Source organism: Muntiacus reevesi, chromosome 18 (genome assembly GCF_963930625.1).
Source record: "Muntiacus reevesi chromosome 18, mMunRee1.1, whole genome shotgun sequence".
NCBI classification, from domain to species: Eukaryota; Metazoa; Chordata; class Mammalia; order Artiodactyla; family Cervidae; genus Muntiacus; species Muntiacus reevesi.
Window position 1 is genome coordinate 16,692,896 of NC_089266.1, and position 6,000 is coordinate 16,698,895.

The 6,000-nt window shown below is 55.4% G+C and overlaps 1 protein-coding gene across 13 annotated transcripts in view; it reads right to left on the reverse strand.

The window, feature by feature from the left end:
- Window positions 1–3,561, reverse strand: part of MAPT (microtubule associated protein tau) — a 118,750-nt gene extending 115,189 nt beyond the window's left edge. For all 13 annotated transcript variants that reach the window (XM_065909299.1, XM_065909297.1, XM_065909290.1 and 10 more), the window contains exon 1: window positions 3,428–3,561. The gene's annotated coding sequence lies outside the window, so the exon portion shown is untranslated. The remainder of the gene's footprint in view (window positions 1–3,427) is intronic.
- Window positions 3,562–6,000: the final 2,439 nt, after the last annotated feature.

A 6,000-nucleotide genomic window follows, 5' to 3' on the forward strand; every position in this document is an offset into this window, starting at 1 on the left:
AAAGCTGACAAGTGTCTCTCTCACACTGTCCAAAGTTGAACCCCAAGAATCAAGCCAGGTTATTGCAGTACACATAACCTGTTATAGAAGCAAATGTTGGTCAAGAAATTGATTAGCTTCAAGAGTCACTCTGGAGTGGTCGCTGGGAGGAGGTGTGCTATTTATTTAGGGAAAGGTTTGGAGATGGAGGAATGGAAAGGCAATTCTTATTGGGCAAACATAAGCAGCATCATAAAACACAAAAGGATACTTTAATTACGGTAGGAAAGGAATTTCTCTTTTTGTTGTCGGACAGGTCAGTTGGAGGGACAAGGATCAGATAAAACCTGAAGCTGTCCTGCTGAGCCCGAAGTCGAGTGGCCTGGAGGGGCAGGCCGGCAGTCTCTGTCCCAGGTCCCCTAAACCATCCCAAGCCATACCAGCCAGAGACCTGCCCATGGTCCCGAGTGCCTGACGCCAAGCAGGTCTTCCAGACTTAAAACAGCCCCCACCTGCTGGAGATTCCGGGACGGGAGTCGATGGCCCTCGTATTGGTGTCGGGAAACCCTGATGCGGCGGCTGGCTCAGCGCTTCAGCGTCGGAGCGTGGGCGCAAACGGGACATCCCTGGAGATCCCAGGTAGGCAAGCGCGCCCAGAGTCAGGGATGGAGTTTCTGGATCAGCGTAGGAAGGACCATCTCCTGGCCCCCGGATTCCCCTATTCACAACTCCTCCTGGCCTTGCAGACCCCAGAGCCCCATCAAATCGCCAAAACACCGCAAAATAGAGTCAAATCGCGGACGCTTGTACTGCACTTTGTTTCTAGTACTGGGCTAAAGGCACTCGCCTCTGCCAGCTCTTTCTCCCCCAACCGACAGGAGATGACCTCTCTGCCCCAGGTCCATCCCGGGCAGCGGTGGCCGCGGGCTCCCCGTTTCCAGGGCCGCTCCGAGACCCTCGCTCTGTCTGCTATCAGAGTCTCTCGTCCAGCTCTATTGGCGGGGATGATGCTCGAATTGATCCTTGAACCTCTCCAAACCAGCTTCGATCTTGAAACCACACGCGAAGGTTTGCCCTGGCGCGGGCAGACTCTCGACCCCCAACCAAGTCATTCCCCACCTATTCAGATAAATCTGCGCGGCTCGAGAAGACGATTTGGCCCCTAAAATGTTCATCCTTCTCAGAACTGCGCCCTCGCACCAGTTTCCAGCGATAGAATTAACCAGAAAGCCGGCCAGGATCCGGCAAATGGAAGGAAGGAGAGGCTCGGATGTGTTCGCCAGGGCCGGTACTCGCCTCCCTGTCCCCTCCCCCCTCCCCCTCTGCCCCCTCCCCCATCCTCACCTCCCGGTTTCTAGGCGGCGGCGAACTCGGACTCATAAGAGAAAATCCCGCACAGTTCTAAAATAAAATTCGATTGTAATAATAAAAACACGAGAGATGTCTGTCTGGGTGGCTGCAGCCACCGGAGTCCAATAAGAAGAGCCATGGGTTCAGGGTTTGGGGGGGAGGTCTCCCTCCATCATCCCCCAGGAGCCGGGGCCGGGGCCTGGCCCTGTCTATCCCAGGTTCACAATCTCTGTTCGGAAGGGGCGGGGCAACGCCCCGAGGTCCATTCCCGCGGCTCCTGTGGTTTCCTTGGCAACCTCCCCCCCCCGTCCCCCCCAAGTCCTCTTAATAAAATGGGTGTGGCCCGCAGCATCCGAGGAACCCTCTTGCCCCCTCCTCACAATCTCCCTCCTGGCAAAGCAACAGGGCGTGAAGCGAAGAGGGGCCCCGCCCTTGAGCTCCCACCGGGGGTCTCGGGTGCTCCTAGGTGTACAGCCTGGTGGGGCGTCGCCCCCGGACGCTCCAGGTATGGGGAGGGGCATCTTTCCTCTGCGGCCACCGGCAAGGCGCGCGGGGACCTCGGATCCCACCCTTCGGCCCCTCGGAGGCTTTCTGGCGCGCGCCCCGGTTCTGGGAGGGGGCTGCGCGGGGTCACGCCCGGTCCATGCGTGCCCCCCGGGAGGACTCGAGTTCCTCGACCCCGGCGAGCTCCGAGATCTAACAAAGGGCTCGGAAATGAGGGGCAAAAAGCGGGGGGGGGGGGGGGTGCGTGGGGGGAGAGGCGGGAGCTCTGGTTAAACACCTTCATAGAATAAAAGCCAAAAATCAGGGCTGGCAACACAGACCATGTAAGCCCTACAAACAAAGCAGTCAGGCCCCCGAGAAAGATCTCGGGTGAACGCCCCCGGTACCCATGCAGCAAAATGCCAAGGTTTCAGCGCTAATTGCTCCCCCTCCCCTTAATGACAGTCTCCGCCCTGTCCTCCAAAGCTCAGCCATCCGGCTTGGCATGGCACTGTAAAGACGTGACACACCGCAGAAAGATGGCACCTCGCGATCGGAGGGGAAAAAAGCAGGGGTGGAAGTGGGAGGAGGCACAGCCTACCCTCCCCCTCCTCGCCCACCCGGGTCCACACCCACTGCCGCAGTGAGGGGCGAGCCCTGCGCGCCAGCCCCGCGCCTCCGGCAGGGAGCGCACACGCCGGACGCCCGGCGCAGAGCGCAGAGAAAGGGGCCCGCCCCGAAATGCACCTGCCGCCCCTGAGCGGGTCTGTGCGGGGCTGCGGCTGTGCGCACCCTCGAGCCGGGATCTGCAGCTGCGAAGTCCTTCCATATCCCAAGTCCAGGGGACCCCTGCCTTGTTGAGCCTCCACCTTGGGAGCCGCGCACTACGTTCTCTCGGGCACTGCGCTGCTCGCGTCTCGGTGCCAGGCGCGCGCAGGGGGAAGGGCAACTAAAGTGACAGCGCCAAGACCCCTCCCCATCTCCCCGATTTCACTCCCAGCCCCCAAATGTCCCCTGCGGGTTTCTGAAGGAGGAAAACGAGAAGAGGGTGGGCCACCGCCTTAAACCAAGGGCAGCGAAAGCCCGGCGGGAATCAGGGCCGGGGAGAGGTAGGGAGGGGCAGGCAGGGAGTCTTCTTTTCTAGAAACCGATCAATACCTTGTCTGCAAACCGAGGCAGAGAAATTGGATTACAGGTTAGGTTTAGGGGGTCGTCATTGGACCCCTCTCCACCCGCCCCCCACAGAGTCACACGCCCATTGCGGCAAAAGACGATGTTCGAGTGTGCATAGCAGCCCCCTCCCCCAGATCACGGCCATCCGCGCCCCACCCTGTGGGCACAACCTCCGCCGTGTCCGCGTGAAGCGGGTCGTATAGACAAGCCCCCCCCCCCCCCCACACACACAGGACACACACACACACGCGTGCATCCCTTGCATGGGTCCCTTTCCAAGTCACCCCAATCCCAGCGCCGGAGCGCAGAGGGCTCAAGGAGGGGCCGTCGCCGTTGCTCCCGACCAATGCCCAGCTCATGAAACCATCTCTGAGGCGAGGGGCGGCGGTATGCAGGTGCAGCCGGGAGGACGGAGAGGCAGATTTCGGAGCCTCGCACTTACCTGATAGTCGACAGAGGGCGAGGACAGCAGAGGGTGGCAGAGGAGAAAGTGGCTGTGGTGGCGGCGGCAGAAGGTGGGCGGCGGCGGCGGAGCTGCTGCTGGTGCCTGAGCTGGTGGGTGGCCGAGACTGCGAGCGCGCGCACGAGGGGAGAGGGCGCGCTCCAGCGGCCGGCGGGCGGCGCAGGCGCGAGCAGCGGGAGCGCGAGCCTCCCCAGGGGAGGGGCGGGCCGTGAGGCCTCGGTGTGCGTATTCTCCTCCGGCCACCAGCGGGCGCGCGCGAGCGCCCCAAGGTTCGGCCCTTCCCCGCCTCCCTGCTCTCTCCTCTCGGCGCTTCCAGTCCCGGGTCTCCCCTCCTCCCACGACTTGGGCCGCGGCGCTGACCGCAACGCGCACGCGCGTTCCTTGGCGCACGCGCACTCTGGGTCTCCTGTCGCGGTTGGAGCCTTTGTCTTATCTGAGGGGTCGCCTGCCTTGGGAGGGTGGCTTGGTTGCTCCCTGGGTTGAGAAGGGGGTGGGTGCTCCGCGTCCAGGTCCGCTGCCCCTTTTCCCCCCCTGACGTATTGGAGTGATGTGCTATCTCGGGAAGGTTCTGGGCGGGTTTCCATATGGCCATCCCTCCAGTCCGTCCACCCCAGACCTCAAAACCTCCCCGGGCTTGCCCACCTTATTGCTGGCACCCTGACCCTCCCCTGAATTTTCCGAAATGATTCCCCTTGTTGCATCAGTTTCCTTGGATCGGCTTTCTTTTCACCTTTTCTTGTTATTGATCAAGGTGAATTCTTGGCAGATCTACTTCAGTTTGCTAAGACAACTGAGTTAAGGTTAACTCAGTTGTAATAAGGTAGTGCATGGTTTTGAAGGGTTTTGGTTTTTTGTTTTAACAGGGATTATTCACATCTATTATCTTCACCCTAAGAATAAAATCTTAGATGAAGTTTCACTTACGCGTTTCAGAACATTTTCACATATAAAGTTATTTTTATCTTGTTTGTCAAACACTGTTACACTGTATAGAGTTTGAGATCTGAATTTCTAATTGCCTGCTGGAGATTCTCACCTGGATAACACTGCTTCAGATTGAAACTGACCGGAGGCTCTCATCCTCTCAGTCAGCCAATCTCTAGGCTTTGTCCTTAGCTGGTCTCCCCAACATCTAATTTAAGCCCTGACAGTCAGTGGGAGGCTTTAAATGTATGAGGGCTTGGGGACTGCTGTCTTGTACTAAAAGAACAAGAATTTGTCTTAAAGCTTTTATTTGCATAGCTCACATTTTTTTCTTTTTCTTTCTTTTTTTTTTTTTTTTGAGTTTGACTTTTTTATTTTATTTTTTTTTTTTAATATTATTTTATTAGTTGGTGGCTCACATTTTTTTCAAAGCAATGTTGTGTATTATGTGCTAAGTCACTTCAATCGTGTCTGACTTTTTGCGATCCTATGGACTGTAGCCCACCAGGCTCCTCTGTCCATGGGATTTTCCAGGCAAGAATTGTGGAGTGGGTTTCCATGCCCTCCTCCAGGGGATCTTCCCAAGCCAGGGATTGAACCCATGTGTCTTACGTCTCCTGCGTTGGCAGGTGAGTTCTTTACCACTCGTGCCACCTGGAAAGCCCTTGTATGTTATAGATTAATACAAAAAGAAAGTAACTAAAGATTGTCTATTCACAGGGGTTTAATTATTTTCTACTGGGAGCACTGAGTGGATGGTGTAGATGGAAGCCAGTTTCTTCAGTTCTGAGTCTCTAGAATTGACCCTTTGGCTGTTTCAACTGCCACCTTTACCCGAAAGACCATTTTCGTGGTTCTGAATATGTAGTGATCTTACTGGTCTCCCTTGTCTGTTTCTTTCTATGTCAGCCCACCCTGCCTTCTCACCTGCTTCTAACCGCTCCATAAGTGAAATTAAACTCCTTCTCCTTAAACTCCTGTGCATCCCCTTCCCCAATCCCTGCTCTGCCCCCCAGCACATCATCTGAGCCTCTGTCCTCTCCAGTTTTTTCTCTCATCTACTCTATGGCCAACTGAGCTTGCCTGACTGAACTCTTACTTTCCTCTGGGGTTCTCCTTTGCCTGAAAAGTCCTTACTCTTTCTCCATCCACCAATATCATACCTAACTTTCAAACCCTAGTTCATATTTTACCAAAGCCTCCCCTAATCATTCCACTGGAAGGGATACTTCCAACCTGGCAGAGTATTTGAACAACAAGAAGGGCATTTGTTCTGCCTAACTGTGTGCTCAGCAAGGTTTTTGTTTGTTGGTGACTGTGTCATGCATCTTACAGTATTTAACCTGGGTCCATGGCAGTGAAAGCTCCGAATCCTAACCACTAGACCACCAGGGAATTTCCTAGGCAAGATGCTTTGATGAGACACCTACATCCTCTCTCACAGCCACCGTAGGGGATTATCTATGATATCTATAAACTAGATTAGAAAATTAGTTATTAACATTACAGACAAATGCTCCACCATACAAAAGGAACAACGTCCAAACTCCGCTAAATGTCAGTTCCCTGTTGCATTTGAAATGTGAGTTGATCTACAGGCAGATTTGTAAACACTGCAATTATATAAA